This window comes from Magnolia sinica, chromosome 12 (genome assembly GCF_029962835.1).
Source record: "Magnolia sinica isolate HGM2019 chromosome 12, MsV1, whole genome shotgun sequence".
NCBI classification, from domain to species: domain Eukaryota; kingdom Viridiplantae; phylum Streptophyta; class Magnoliopsida; order Magnoliales; family Magnoliaceae; genus Magnolia; species Magnolia sinica.
This window is the reverse complement of record NC_080584.1, coordinates 69722640-69738367: the sequence shown is the minus strand read 5'-3', so window position 1 is coordinate 69738367 and position 15728 is coordinate 69722640. Positions and strand designations below refer to the sequence as shown.

At 37.8% G+C, this 15728-nt stretch overlaps 1 non-coding gene across 1 annotated transcript; it reads right to left on the bottom strand.

Annotated features, from left to right (window-relative positions):
- Nucleotides 1-15043: 15043 nt before the first annotated feature.
- LOC131222168 (small nucleolar RNA R71) lies at nt 15044-15150 on the bottom strand. Its single transcript, XR_009159875.1, has one exon. It is a non-coding gene; the product is annotated as a small nucleolar RNA R71 (small nucleolar RNA).
- Nucleotides 15151-15728: the final 578 nt, after the last annotated feature.

The window sequence follows — 15728 nt, the reverse complement described above, 5'->3', positions numbered from 1 at the left end:
ATGCTTGTTGTGTGTAGGCCTTCTAGGCCCGTCTTCGTTGTGAGGATAGTTCATTACTTTATAACATGCTTAGTATAATTCCACGATTCATGTCCATACGCATCATATGTATGCCTGATATGAGGAATGTTTGATCATAGCATACGCCATTGGACAGACTATTTACGAGACTCCTTATGAGATGGAGTGCCCACATTATCGTGCTATATACGCAGGATTCTTGCATGACTGGATAGTGTGACTCATGCATCTCGCATATATGTGACTTGATCATTGTACGCCCTAGCGACATCAGGGCCGTGATCTCCACAAACACATCGTGGATGACTAGATGGGATACCGGAAATGCTTGATTCTAGCACTGTGGGCACGTAGGATGTCCTTGGGTGAAAATCCCAGAACCTCCTTGGTACCAGGAGATGCTTCAGCGTCTAGATTGAGTGGAATATGAGCGCCGGTGCCTATACGATGAGGCCGTGTCTGTGTCATGGTTGGTTGGAAGGGGGTGTGGCCTTATCCGCCCAAGTGAGGGGGCTATAAGCTAGGTTGAGTATGACAAGCTCGTAAATGGGTCTGCTATCGACGAGCCGGATAGGTATTGGCAGACTGCTGGTTAGGAGGATAGTAAGGTCTCTTCCACTCACTAGGCTGTGCAGCTAGGGATGAGGCAGTCGGAGTGGAGTATAATAGACCCTGGTGATTTTTCTAGAGAGCAACCATACTGATATGTGGACTTATTGAGTAGGAATTGCATATCCATTCATTCATTCATTCACCATCCACTCGGGTTGGTGGTGCGTAACTATTTGTTACATGTACCTTCACATGATTAGGATTTCGGTTGGGCGCGCAACTAACCTGAGATTAGGAGTTTACTACATTGAGTTGGACTATCCAAATTTAGGTATGGGATTGGTTTGGATAGAAGTCCCTTGTGGTGGACCCCGTAGCTTACAATACTATGTACTATCATCTCGACTTCACATTCCAGCATGGTCATTTCATTCGCACCGCATATTGCATTATATCTGTGGCATATGATAATTTGGGTTACTATATTTTTTTTGCACTTATATGGCCTGAATGAGGTTGATGGTATTCATGGCTTGTCAGAATTTGCATATTGCATTGCATCTTCAGCATTTGTTATTGTCTTATTATGTTTTGCATCGTATAGCCTTTGTATGGTTGATAACACTCATGGACTTACCAGTATATTTCCGCTTACTCTGATATCGTATGATTCATGTCTTGTCAGTATTTCCGCTTATTCCAATGATGTATGCTTTATAAGCTTTATGGTATAGTTGACACTTATCTTGTGCACACACTTTCACTACCCTCTAAGCTTTTGTAAGCTTATGCATGATAGATGCGTGTAGGTGGCGTTAGGTTGCAGTAGCGTTGAGCTTGGAGCATGTAGCTGTCCTCTGGAGCTTTGATTTCGATATATATGTATTTTCCTTTTTGCATTGTATCCAAATGATTATATTAGTGAATATGTGATGATGATGTTGCCTTTATGATTTGGGTATACTTGTGGTTATGCTTCTCATGAGACAAATGTACGTTGAAAGATCCTCCTTGTAAGATCTCAGGATCGGAACCTAGCGTATTTACACTGGGGGCTGAGAATATGGTACTACGGAGGCTGTCGGCACCGGGTTCGGCGATTGGGATTCTTATGAATCCGATTACCGGGTTTAGGGCGTGACAACAGGTCAGGATCAGTCCCTGATTCAATAAGCTTCTCATAACAAATCAGACACCTTACATTTCTCACTATACCATGAATGCTATTTTATTAGAAGTAACCCCACTAGGGGCATCCATGTAATAAAGCAGCAACAAACAGTTGGCATACAAAGACCAATAGCCTGCAGTAGCAACAAGAAATTTTGAATTTTTGTTATTAAAAATAAAGAGCCAAATTGATGGAAACTTGTTCATCTCACCTGAAAACCTGTCACATAATGAATAACTGTAACAACAATGATAACTATTGCCAAGAGACGTACCAGATCCTTGAATCTGAAATATGCAGCTCCAATCCTCCCACATGCAACATCTACTTGAAAGAATGCGCATAACCATCATGCTTGAGTAATCAATACAGGAATGTATAAGTAAAACCATAAAAATCAGAGATACTCACTGCACTTTCAGGATCTCCTCCATAGTTAACGTTCTCATTCTAAAGCCCTTCTCCCTCCTCCTTTGCCTAGGCTTGGGACCGGCAGTGCAAGGAGTTGCATTGGCGGAGTTAAAAAAGGGCTTAGGCTCCATTCCATTTAAAAAAAAAAATAAATGTTTTCATAAATACTAATGTGATGACCAAATGGAGCCTAAGACTATAAATAAGTTCAAATATAGAGTACAAAATTCATTCAATATTAAAAAAGAAAAAAAAAAACAAATCAACTAACATCTAGTGTAACTAGAAAGAACATGCAGATTATAACTATGTTAAACTATAGAGTGCCAAATTAGTTCAAAAACATGCACACACTACACATGTTCAATTATAGAGTACCAGATGCCCATTTCATCTATTTCAACAGCACTGATGCCACATTACACAATTCCTCACAGAAAAACACTAACTTAATGAAAGCCAAATCAAATATTTTTTATTTTTTTAAAAAGAAAAAGGTGGAGTGGTCCACCAAACCCCTCTGTTTATGAAAGGCATTATGCCACCAAGTATACGTGATTGTCATAGGTCCCACAAACAGTACAAAGAAACTGTCCTTCCATTAATCAAAACACAGAAATTCCTCTGGAGGGGCATTCCCATCTCTTTAAAATTGAAAAGAAAGAAATATCAGAAATAGACCCTGTTGTACATCCTAACACACTATACCTTTGATGGGAGTTTCCACTCAAGAGCACCAAAATTAATCTCACAAGAGGGAAACTCTCACAAGAGTTCCAACATTATCCATAGAGGAATGACCTGATACATCAGCAGAATACAATGAACTGAACGCATGCACAACGCTATCCGGCAGATGACCCATGTGCCTTGATCTAACTGCCTGATTGTTGAGAATCGAATAAACAGTCAAGATGAGATAATAGGTTATAGTCTAAACCCAATGAATGAATGCGCATCAACTGGGCATTTGGACTATCCAACCAATCTGATTTCAGTGTTATGCTCCATCCACAGGACCCACAAACTGAACAGTTTGGGCTGAGCTGCATAAAACCCATATGTTTATTAGTTATGCGCATGTATTCGAGCAGTTCTCCTCTGTAGCGTATCGGATAGATCCTCTAATACATGGTACCCAAGGACGATACAATGTCCGTAGAAAGAAAGATGAAAAGTAGAAAATTTAACTCAGAACGAGAGACAACAAATCTATAGTAACTAACGGCCCATTTGTATAGAAAAGATCGAAACCATATTTTAATCCATTTCAGCATCTGACGGCCAGTAAAAATGTGGGGCCTAGGGCTACACAACATTATTTCTTTTGCCATTTTTCTGGGAATAAACGCCACAAACACGATGTGCTTTTATGTGATTTCATCAGTGGCAAGGCTTCTTAAAGAAAAAAATGACAACGGAAATAACAATGTGGAGTCCTGTACCCCACATCATTAGTGGCCATCGGCAGCTGCAATCAATTAAAACTTCATTGGGATTTTTGATCCTTCTCGGAGAGAGAGAGAGAGAGAGAGAGAGAGAGAGAGAGAGAGAGAGAGAGAGAGACTAGCCGTTCTTCTTCTCCTTCTCCTTCTTCTTCTCCTTCTTGCAGCGAAAGGGGGTTTTGAAAACCCTAGCGAGAGAGACAGAGAGGGAAATGGGGTTGAGAGATAGAGAGGGTGAGGGAGCGCGAGAGATCGAGAGCACTATCAAAAAAATGAGCAAAGGCTACGGACTATCTGGCCTTTTGGCTACGGAAATAAACCGTAGCTAAATTACTATGGCTTTAATCCGTAGCTAAAAGTGACTCACTCTACGGGTCATATTTAGAGGTGGGAGGTCCCGTAAGGGGCTCTATGGGCCCAACACAATGTATATGTTTTATCTAAGCCGTCCATTCATTTTAATAGCTCATTTGACATGAGCCTAAAAAAGGAGGCAAATCAAGGCTCAAATGGACCACACTATAGGAAACAGTGGATATTAAGCACCTACCATTAAAAATTTATTAGTAATGGTGTGGTCCATTTAGGCCTTAAATATGACTCATTTTTGGGATCATGTTCTAAAATTACTTGTCAAAATTAATGGACAGTGTGGATACACCACATACATCACTATGGGCCCCACAGAGTTCTTGGTAGGAGAGCTCGTCTCTAGCTCCGTGCGGTGGGTGTAATACCCAGTCTGCGCCCAAAAAGAGCCTGCGAGGTTTTATTTTCATTTTCATTCTCACGGGCTCTTCCCTTTCTCTACCCCCCCTCTCTCTCATGCTACAGAAATCTGAAAAGGAGATGGAGAGCTCTCTCTCTCTCTCTCTCTCCATCTCATGCTACAACAAGCTGAAAAGGAGATGGTCTCTTCATACAGTGAAGAAAGAATATCATGCTAACAGAATCTTCCGAAGCTCGACCAGCAACTCCTTCTTACTTTGGTACTCTCTCTCTCTCTCTCTGTTTATTAATTTCTGTTTCGCCCATGGAGGATTTGGGGTTTGTGGATCTTAGGAATTGGGGAGTTGTGGATTTTGGAAATGGGGGAATTGGGGATTTTAGGAATTGGAGGATATTGGGTACTTTCATATTGAAGGAATTTGGGGAAATTAAGGATTCGTGATTTTCAGCTACCAAAATCTAATGTGGAATCTTGATCTAATGTGATTTGTTTCCTGGAAATAAATTCTTTACATGTTGCCAAATGATCCCTTAGGGGTCGATTAGATGCTTGTAGGTTTGGATCTTCAAAGGTTGCTTAGGTGGCAGATCCTTGGGCAAAAGTCTATGCAATTCCTAAGGTGTTTGGATTCCCCTTTCCTCCCATATAGTAAGGAGTTGTTTGAATAACCATATTGTGGGAAGAACAAATCTGATGTTTTTATCAATGTGCTAGAAGGGATGGGTAGATTTAATTAACCTCTCAGCTCTCTAATCTTCTTAAGAAATCAATGGGCTGTGGCAAGCCTGATGCAATTGATAGTGGAGGTATTACAGGATCTTGCACTTGAGCGAATGTTTGGTTTGTTGACTTGCAGGATTTTGTGAGTGGGGCCATGGTTCAGTGGTCCAGGTCATTGATCTGATGGTCCCCAACATGATTGGGAGATCCCAGACCTTTGATCTTTGGACTGTTTTGTTTGTAGGCCACTGATTGAAGGGTTTGATTTTCATATTGAGTAGATTTCTGAGGTGTCCTCATTGTCCATCTGATCAACATTTTTAGCAACCAATGTTTGATCAATCTATTTCTTACTAGCAGGCGTTAGTTCTGCAACCAGCTCCACACACACAACAACGACTTGAAGGGCTTGAAGCTTGAAGCTAGAATCATGAAGTGCTATGGCTTATTCTTCTCAATTGATTCACTAGTAACATAAAATGGTCTATTTCTTTCATCTTTCTTAATGTCACCACCTATTTTGATCCTCTTATGACATTGCAATTTTTATTTTCATTTTCCCTGAGGATCTGCCACCTAAAACCAGCAAGAAAATTCCCTGATCCATGTTCAAAACACAAAATTATTATTAGCCCATCTGATGCAGTTGGTGACTTTAGCTTAAACACAGAGAAACAAATATGGTTATATATACATGAGGCTATTGAAGTTTAAGAAACAGAAGTCTTAGAATTTTTTTGAATGACTGTAAGGGTATTTAAATTTAGTTTGTCATATATATAAATACCTCAAATCATAATCATAAAAGGTTTTTTTTTTTTTTTTTTTTGTTTTTTTTAGTTGGTTGTCCAAATGATTCTTGGACTTTTATTGAAAATGATACTCTTGTCATTCAATATTCAAAACCTTTGCCCGTACTCTAGATTTTTTTATTCAGTAGCTCAGTCAGGTCAGTGGTAAGCTCACCAACTTTATAAAAGAATCAGAGATTGGAAGGGAGTCAATCAGATAGTTTCTTTAATTTTCTTTTTTCATATAAATTGATACTGAGTTTAAACCAGCCATTACATTCTCTGGCACATATATTTTTAATTGTGGAAAACAGTCTTAGAATCTCCATCATACCGTATATATGTAGTTTCTCTTTCGCTTGTGAATTTATTTCTCTACCTAGTTTTAAAACTAATGAATTCTTTGTACTAATTTCATTTAGCATCTCTTGGTGTCATCAGATTTTGCCTCCATGCAGTAACATGTACTGCATCAAAGTTTCCACTGAAATGGTTGCTTCAGTATGAACATGAGCACAGACAATGGTCGGCCACTATCTCTTTGGGACTGATATCAAGTTGTTTACATGCAATGGATTCAAGACAAATTCCAAATCATCATTGGACTTTTTGAGGTACATACTGGTTCATGCATACATACAAATGGCAACATTATTGTTGTCATTACCATTGACATCACCCGACTGTGTATGGTCGCTTGACTTGTTCTTAATGTTACTATAGATTTCTCAAACCTCATACAGTGAGACAATTCAGCAAGTTCCACTTTTTCTCAAATTGAATTTGAAACCTTCAGTCTATAGAAGAGGAGGCAACCAAATTTTTGTAATTCTAATGATGTTTCCATAATGATCATAACAATGGAGAGGAAAAATCTCTAAGCATGTTAAATACAATTAGAGAATCCTATTGAAGAAGTTATATTAGCTAACTTTTCACATTCATTCCTTAGGAACCTTCAGCCATCAAATGTTGAGATTATATTACCAGATGTAAATGATCTTCTCTCATCTTAAAATCAAAGCTTATTGTTTGAATCATGGGGATTGAACCAGGAATACTTAAACCTTATTTGTTTTCGCAGCATATGAAGAACTATGACTAATTTCTAAAGAAGGTATCCAAGTGGATGAACCATGACAACCTTCTTTTTGTGGAACATATATGCCATAAAACCATGGCTTATGAGTATGAGGTATACTCCCAAGTCATCCATCAAGCTCTAGGCTTAAACGTCACCATTGCATAGTTTTAGTTTTTATCTTGAATTTGATTTTTTTTTTTTCTTCCCACCATTCATTCCCATTTTCTATTAGCAAATTACTATGCTTCGTGTTTGTGCCCCCAATTTGAACCTACTGTGATAAGATATATGATCACATGTTAAATCTTGTTGACCTCCTTTGCATGCATCTTTTACAGCCGATTAGAACCTCTTACAGTTGACCACATTCCACCCAATCCATAACCTTTTTTTTTTTTGTGAGGCTAGTCCATAACCAAATTTTTAATAGGTACAACTAAAAAAAGGCCTATAATCCAATCTCAACTCTAGTTAGAATGTGCCCTTAATCATTTGCATTGGGAATTCAATTGACAGGTATTCTAATATCTAAAATGCCCAATTATGATGTTTAGATAATGATGGGCATGAAAATTTTTAAATGTCCACTGGTCATTGTAATACCCAAAAAATGGTCACTAAAAGAGGATAGCATTTCACTGCAGTACCCACCAAGGATTCTCCAAGTCTTGTTATACGAGCATTGGACCAAATTGATTTTTTAAAGAGTGAAGAACAATTAGTTAAAGGTGCGAAAACCACATGATGGAGGGTCTAAATCAATGACTTGACCATTTTTAGTAAGATCAAGTATAAAACATTCACTTTCGTATGCATTTATTAGAGGTTAGGATTATTCAATTGAAGATTTATTTATTTATTTATTTTTACTGCAATCTATCCAGCTTTTCTTCTAGATCATTGATCTTGATCTCTTGATGGTATGATCAGATCCTAATGATCTTTGGGCCCTCTTGACATTTTTTCATGTTAAACATGTCCATAAAAGCTGATTGGAGAATGGAACACTAGTAGTTGGATTTTTATACTAGTCGCTTTTTACCTATTGTTCATGCCTGGATTATGTGAACTGTGTGATCTTTTGAAATGTAGGCCAGCAATTGTAATACCATGGCACCCACCGAACAAACCTGATTTTGTATAAGGCTCTAATATGTGAGGCTTTTGTATCTGGGTAAACAACTATTTCTGTGATGGACTCATGGACACGATGTTTTCCCTCTTAGAATTGGAAGTTCTCATCAGAAGCATTTTATAGTGGATTCATGGCATGATTTCAGTTGTTCATCATTAGGCGGATGTGCTCATCAATGCGCCACATCTATGAAGAAAATGGATGGTTATAAATACTTGATCAGTGGTCCACATTTGATGTGCCGCCACATGTTGATCTACTAATTAGCCTTAGGCATTCCATGAATAATTGCTGACTAATCCCATTTCAAATCAATCATAAAACTGAAAACTATTAGCAATATTTCTATCAATCTGATGTGTACATGCTTTTGTTATTTGTGTTTTTAGAAATATTGACTGTTGAGTTAATTGCGGATCTGTCTTTTACAGTTTGACCACCAGTCTTCAGGTAGCTTATTATATTTGCAGCATGGGAGTTCTGAAAATTCAAATATTAGAGATGTTAAACAAGGTTCAAGCTCAAGGTCAAAAGTCACTAGGGGAGTATGTGTAGCATGCACTTTCATATAGCAAGATTTTTCTAACCTGAGAATGGTTTTTCCTCCTAGATGTAAGTTCTGCACCTGCCTCTACTAGTCTATTTATACTAAACATACAGCTATGGTCCATGCCACTTGGATTTTTTGCTTCTTTTACCAATAAATTTTCTTTTGGCAACATGTATCCAATCACCAGTGTAGTATCTAACATGCGTATGAATTTTTGGCTTGAAAATTTTCTTCCTGCAACTTTGCATGCTGAGTAATCAACCTTAGTCTGAGCTCTCCAGTTAGGCAGCAATGTAGCAGTTTGTCCTCCATGCTTGTAAGTTTTACCATTTTCAAGGAAGATTCAAAAACTAAGCATTCATAGATAAAATGAGCATTCCTAAAACATTTTTGTAACATCTATGTAGTATCTGTGTGGCAAAAGGCCCACCCCACCATTTGTATGGCATCTAATTAACCTATCCAATAGGATTCCTCTATCAAAATTGGGGTTTTCATCTTTTGATGATTTTTCAATTGGGTTGGGATGGAAATGAAATAAAGATGGTATCCGTCTTTCTAGATGCAAAACACTAACAAATGAATGGTATTTCCCATTCACTGCAAGGACAAGAAAACCATGAATATCATACATTTCCTCGAATGAAAAGATTTAGTACAAGACATTCTAAAACCTGATTTGCTTTGAAAGTTTATAACTTGTATGGAGATTTCTTACTCCATTAAAGCACCAGAAACATGGATTGTTGCATCAAAGAAATAGTAGCAATCATGCGAAAGGTCTGTGGAGATTACCATGTTGTGTAAGTAAATCCAATTCGTCAAGGTCTGTAGAGATAACTTGTTGGCATGTATGCTTGCAGGTAGGTGGATAGTGTCACCGTTCAATCTGAGCACATGGCCACATGTGTAAAGAATGGCCCCGTTTCAATTAAATGTATGCAAATATGTGAAATGCCGATCACACAGCCATACATGTAGTGAATGGCTCTATTTTTATTAAACGTGTGCAAATATGCAAAGTGCCAGGTATTGCTAGAATTGTATTCGACTCGAATTAAATTGAATACCATGCGACCCTAGGTGCTGAATCAGTTGGATTATGACCTGATCTGAGAAGATTGGCTTGACTATTTAGCCACCTATTGTTAAAGCAATCAAGCATTTATGAAGGAATGGGTTAGCCTTTCCTATGCTTCCTTTTTTACTATTTACTATGCTCATATTGTTCAATTGTGCAGGCTGAGGTTGAAGGCCAAAAGATTACATGGTTAACACCACATGCCTTACATCAAGTCTTGACTGATGGTGTGGACTTCAATGTCATGCTAACCTTTTTGGAATTCTATGAGGTAAGACTATAATGGGCACTGGTGCACCTTATATGTTAGATTTTCTTTTCAAATGCAGTTGCTATTCCCCATCTTATACTTTTGCTTGGTTTATTTGGGGCTTGAAATATTGGCGGATGGGTTTTATGAGGCACTTACCATGAGGGCATTTGTTCATATGGGGTCTACTTGTACAACCTTCTTTTCTGCCTTTTTTTCCTCGATGAATGATTGCTTCAGAGTTAAAGTGAGAGAGTGCAAGTACCAACTATAGAAAGTTGCAGAGCTTGTACAATACAAAGAAACACTCTAGAGGGTATCTCTTTGGCTAATGAATAGGCAATTCATGTGTCTTGCAATACATGAAAAACCTATTGATAATTGCATAAAATGTGAAGTGAAGCCGCAAATGATTCGGGTGCGGGAGTGGGAGGCATCTATTAATGTTAGCATGCATATAGCTCAGAAGTGGGAGCGTGACTTTGGAAATGCAATTCGAAGCAGGAGCAGCACCTGGTTAGAATGATCATGCAACTTAGTTCTTACCTTATAACTCTAAAGATCTTAACTCTAAACTTCAATAGCTTGTTCAATGAAATTTTTTTGTATATTACCTATCATCGTGTTGCTAGGTCTACCTGGTTGTACTTCAAATTATTTTGTTAAATGCAAGAGCAACTCAATGCATTATGTCTATTAAACAGTAAACAGTATGCATAAGATATGTGTGTTCGATACATTTGATTTGCAAAGAGGATCTCCACCAATACTTAAAATTATCCTAGAGAAAATTGTAGAAAATGAAGAAATGAACTATGAGGATTGTCTGAGGAGTTGGTTTTCATAAATTCTTCTTTAATGGAAACTAACTAGGAGACTGACCTTCCATTGTTTGGCTGCAAGTGTTGCATCTACTTTTGTTCCCTGAGGTTATCAAGAAAACAGAGGTACAAGTACTTGATTCTAATATAGACATTCATTGGTCAATATAAATAGTAGCGAGCTCTGGAGAATATAAATTTCTGATTTTTTTTTTACCTTACAAAAAAGAGATGAAGATTTTATTTTTAATTTCACTTATGCAATTGCTTATCAAGAGATTAATACTATCTGAAAGCTGTCTCCAAAGTAATGGTGTGCATGTGTATTGGAGAGAAGTACGGAAGCCTCTAGTACCTTTCCTTTTTAGATGTCTCAAAACTTGATTAATTTGAAAAGTTTACTATGCAGACAACAAAACCAACAAGTATATCATTAGTCATTAGTTAATCCTAACCATTAAATCAATATCATTTCATATCCTAATCATTTAATCAATGTCATTACCTAGTGTAGGAGTCACTAGCCAAGGCATCATAATATGAGACATGACCTTCAAGAACACAACAGACTCTCAGTCTACTATCGGTGTGGATTCCATGGTTACCAAGACAGTCTCTATGCTCACTTTCTTTTGATTGAACAAAGGATTGTAATTGATTCATTATTGAATGAATGAATAATTATGCAGGTGGTAATTGAATGAATGAATGATTATGCAGGTGGTAATTGAATGAATGAATGATTATATATATATATATATATATATATATATATATTTAATGTAGGCAATATCTACAGATATTAATCGTAGCTGGTAATCTGACAACCGTAGCTGTTATAAAGTTCGGTATATTCAAACACTACTTTTAGCTACCAATAATATCCGTAGCTGTAGCTACTTTAGGCTACAAAAATATTTGCTACGGATTAGATCCGTAGCTATTTTAAGCTATGGCTACGGATTAAATTGTTAAGGGTCAAATATTGCATATTAGACCCCAATTATTGCCTGGATTTACAAGCACGATACTATTTAACGTCGTGCTTTAATCGTATTGTTGATGCAAGGTACATTTGCGAGCTTGGACCGAAACAGGGTGTTAAAAACAGGAATTTGATGCTTAGAATGCACCAAGGCAAGGGACGGATTCGAAGGGACCAGGATTGAGGATTCACACACCATAAATCAGAGAGATTCCAGCCACTCACTTTAAACAGGCTTGAAAAACGTTCAGAATGTAAGATCACAGGGTTCCTACCATCTGATTGACTCAAAACTTCATATATAGCCTGAAGACCCTAAATAAGCCGTACACGTCAAATTTCAGTAGTTGGACACCCGTGGAAGTGGTCCAATGCTCAGATCAGCTCATGAATTTCTGATCTAAGGCCCACCTGATATTCGGATATGTTTCAAACTCAGGCTCTATCCATAAGATGATATGAGAAAAGATATGGACGAAACAGATTTTTCACGACCATCATGATGGTGGGCCATGAGCATTGCATGCGTAGAAAGTGTAGGTGCACCCAATGTGCACCGGATGAAGAAACTCGACTACAACTCAAAAATGACAGCTGCCGTTCTCTGTTTCAAACTGAACCTGCGGTTAAATGTCAGTGGGCCACCACCATACATAAAAGGTCCGATCCGAACTGTCCATGAGATTCATTTGGCCCCTATCACCAAGGCCTAGGTGGAGAAATTTCACAATACAATTTGAGATCAGTTTCGATCGTTTAAACGTCGAATGAACGACGGTGAGAAAAATCAGGTGGATCGCATCAAACGCAATCCAAGAGCAGTCATTTCCAACTGAAAATTTGAGTAGACTCTAATGGATGGGTTGGATTTATTAAAATAGCAAAGAAGTGGGCCCCACCAACGTCGCAGCACAATCAACGCAAATCCCTATTTTGTGCCTGGACGCAGCCGACTTTTACGGGCTGTGATGTGGTCTTGGTGATGATCAAACAGTTGATCTGATCCATCTATCGTGTAGGCCACTCAAAAACGTCCCAAGGGACGTTGATCTTCTGGAGGTTCTACAAGGAAGAGTGGAATTATGAGGATCAGATTTTTACTGCGTAAGGGGTATATACGCACCGACCTTGCTGCGTAAAGAAATCTTCTGCAACCTACTTCTTTTTTAACTCTATCACAGCAGCTCCCAAACCAAGCCTTTTGTCTATAAAAGGGAGAGAGCTGGGACGTGCAAGGATCATCAGGGGGTAGACACACAGAAAGAGGAGCAAGAAGGAGAGAGAAAGTTCGGCCGGCTGGTTCCTTTTCGTCCCTGCTTTTCTTAATTTTAATTATTTTTAAGATGTTAAGCCTTGCCATGTCTATGCTCGGCTAAACCTCTTAGCTAGGGCTAAGAGGTGAAGCTTGTAGTGTGATGGGAGACTCTTTGCTTGTGCTTTTTGTTTAGATTGAACTGATGTTGATTTTGGTTTAATTAAGGGAATATTTTTAGTTTTTAATGGTCTGTTGTGACTAAAATTACAATGGGTCTGTGATAGCTTGAGCATGTTTCTTTACTTTTTATGTTTATGATGTCAGGAAGCCCTGTTGTTCATCATTGTCTCCTGGGCATGGTCAGATGACGGTACCCTTCCTAACCTTCATAGCATGTTGATTGGTTGGTAATTAGTTTAATTCTGTTATTTGCTTTGTCTTCTGGGCATGGTTTGGTGATAGAATCCATTCTAATTCATATACCTTTTATCTCTTTAAAATTATATCAGAGGAAGTTCAGTTTAATTTCCATGATTTTTAAAGCAGGCATAAGATCTCCTTGATCTATACAAGTGGATCCTTTGAATCCCTAGTTTCTTATCTCTGATTTCTTTTAAGTTTTACATTAATCTCTCACTATTTTTCATTAATTTATATTTGATTTAAATTTCATCTTAGGCTAGTTCTATTTCTACCTAATTTCAGATAACGTATAGGTTTCAGTCCCTTGGGATTCGACCTCGGTCTTACTGAGTTTATTACTACATCACAACCCTGCACTTGGGGAGTGAACAAGTTTTTGGCGCCATTGCCAGGGACTGACGGTTACGTTTTCCAAAATTAACTAGTTTTAGGATTAGTTTAAGATTAAGATTTCTCTAATTTTAGGTTAGATTATTTTCTGTTGATTTCTAAAAACTAACTTGTTTTCATATTTTGTAGGTTTCTGAGATAGTTTCTAAATTTGTAATTTCTTCTTAAATTCTTCCTTTCTATTTCTAGATTAGGATTTGTTTCCCTTTTTAGCAAGTTTCTAATTCTAATTCTTTTAGAATCCTAACCTTGTTTCCTATTTTATTTCTAGAATTTTCCTATTTGTAGACTTTCTATTTTGAGACTAACCTTACTGTTTTATAGGCTTTTAAGATAGAAACTTCTAATTTAGTAAGGTCTTTCTAATTTTTACTTCCTATTTTTCATATCCTCTTATTAACTTACTTTCTAGTTTAAGACTTTCCTAATTTGTTTTCTAAGAATTTCTTCTTTTTCTTTAGAAATTAGTTTACTTCTAAATTAGGAATTTTATAATCTTAGACTTTCTATTTTTAGAAAGTAACTTGTTTTGTTTGTTTTGCAGGTTTTTTAACTTAGGGACTCCAATTTGGTAACTTCTCTCCAACCCTCTCTCTTTTTTTTTAGATTCTTAATTCCTTTCTTAGGACTAAGTTTAGAATTTAAATCAAGGGCTACGAGTGTTTCATGCCCAAGTGGGCCTGTGATAACACTCGACGTCTCTTGACTGAAGGAGGATTAGTTGAGGGGCTGACTGTCCATCGCAGGTCTAGACACCGCTCGAATTCCCTTGAGTTAATTGAGGTTATGGTTGCAAATCAACCTCACGCACTACCCTAACCTAGGGGTGAGGAAGCACATGATGAGAATGAGGTGCATCAAGCACCCCCGTCTCATACTTTACGAGATTATTTACAAGCGGCGGGGGTGAGTACGCCCTCATGCATGATTTTTCCTGAGAATACAGGACATATGGACATCAAGCTAGGGCTTATCCAACTCCTTCCTAAGTTCCATGGGCTTGAATCTGAAGAACCATATCTACATCTGAAAGAGTTCGACGAGATTATAGCCACCTTATACTTTCCTAATGTATCTGAGAATACAATTAGGCTGAAACTCTTCCCAGTTTCCTTGAAAGAGAAGGCCAAGACGTGGTTACATTCACTGCGTCCTAAATCCATTAGCACATGGAATGACATGCAGAGGGGATTCATAAAGAAAATTTTTCCCACATCATAAAACGATTACCCTTAGAAAAGCAATCATGAACTTTGCCCAAAAGGAAGATGAAACATTCTTCTAATGTTGGGAAAGGTTCAAGGATTTGGTCAGTTCGTACCCACAATACGGCTTTGAAACGTGGCGCATTACAAATTTTTTCTACGATGGACTGACTTTTTCCATGCGCCTAATGGTCGAGACAATGTGTAATGGAGAATTCATTAATAAAAATGTTGACGAGGTATGGGATTACCTCGATAGTCTTGCTGAAAAAACACAATCATGAGACTATTACCCAAAGTCAAACACCACGTCTAAGCTGACTCAATCTAAGGAGAAAGGTGGATTGTATCTTTTGAAAGAAGAGGACGATCTTAAGTATAAAGTGACTGCGCTCATAAGAAAATTTGAGGCCATGGAAGGAAAGAAGGATAAGGTTAATGAAAGTGTTTGTGGCATCTGTGATTGCAACATTCATACAACTGAAAATTGTCCTATAATACCTGCTTTTCGAGAGATGTTGAATGAACAATCCAATGCCATAAATAACTATCAAAGACCTTTCAATGGACCGACCTCTAATACGTATAATCCTGGTTGGAGAAATCATCTAAATTTTAGTTGGAAGAATGGACAAACTGCTACCCCTCAAGGTTTCTTTAATTAAACTTCACAACAACAATAAGAGAGACCTAAAGAGGATTCGGTTC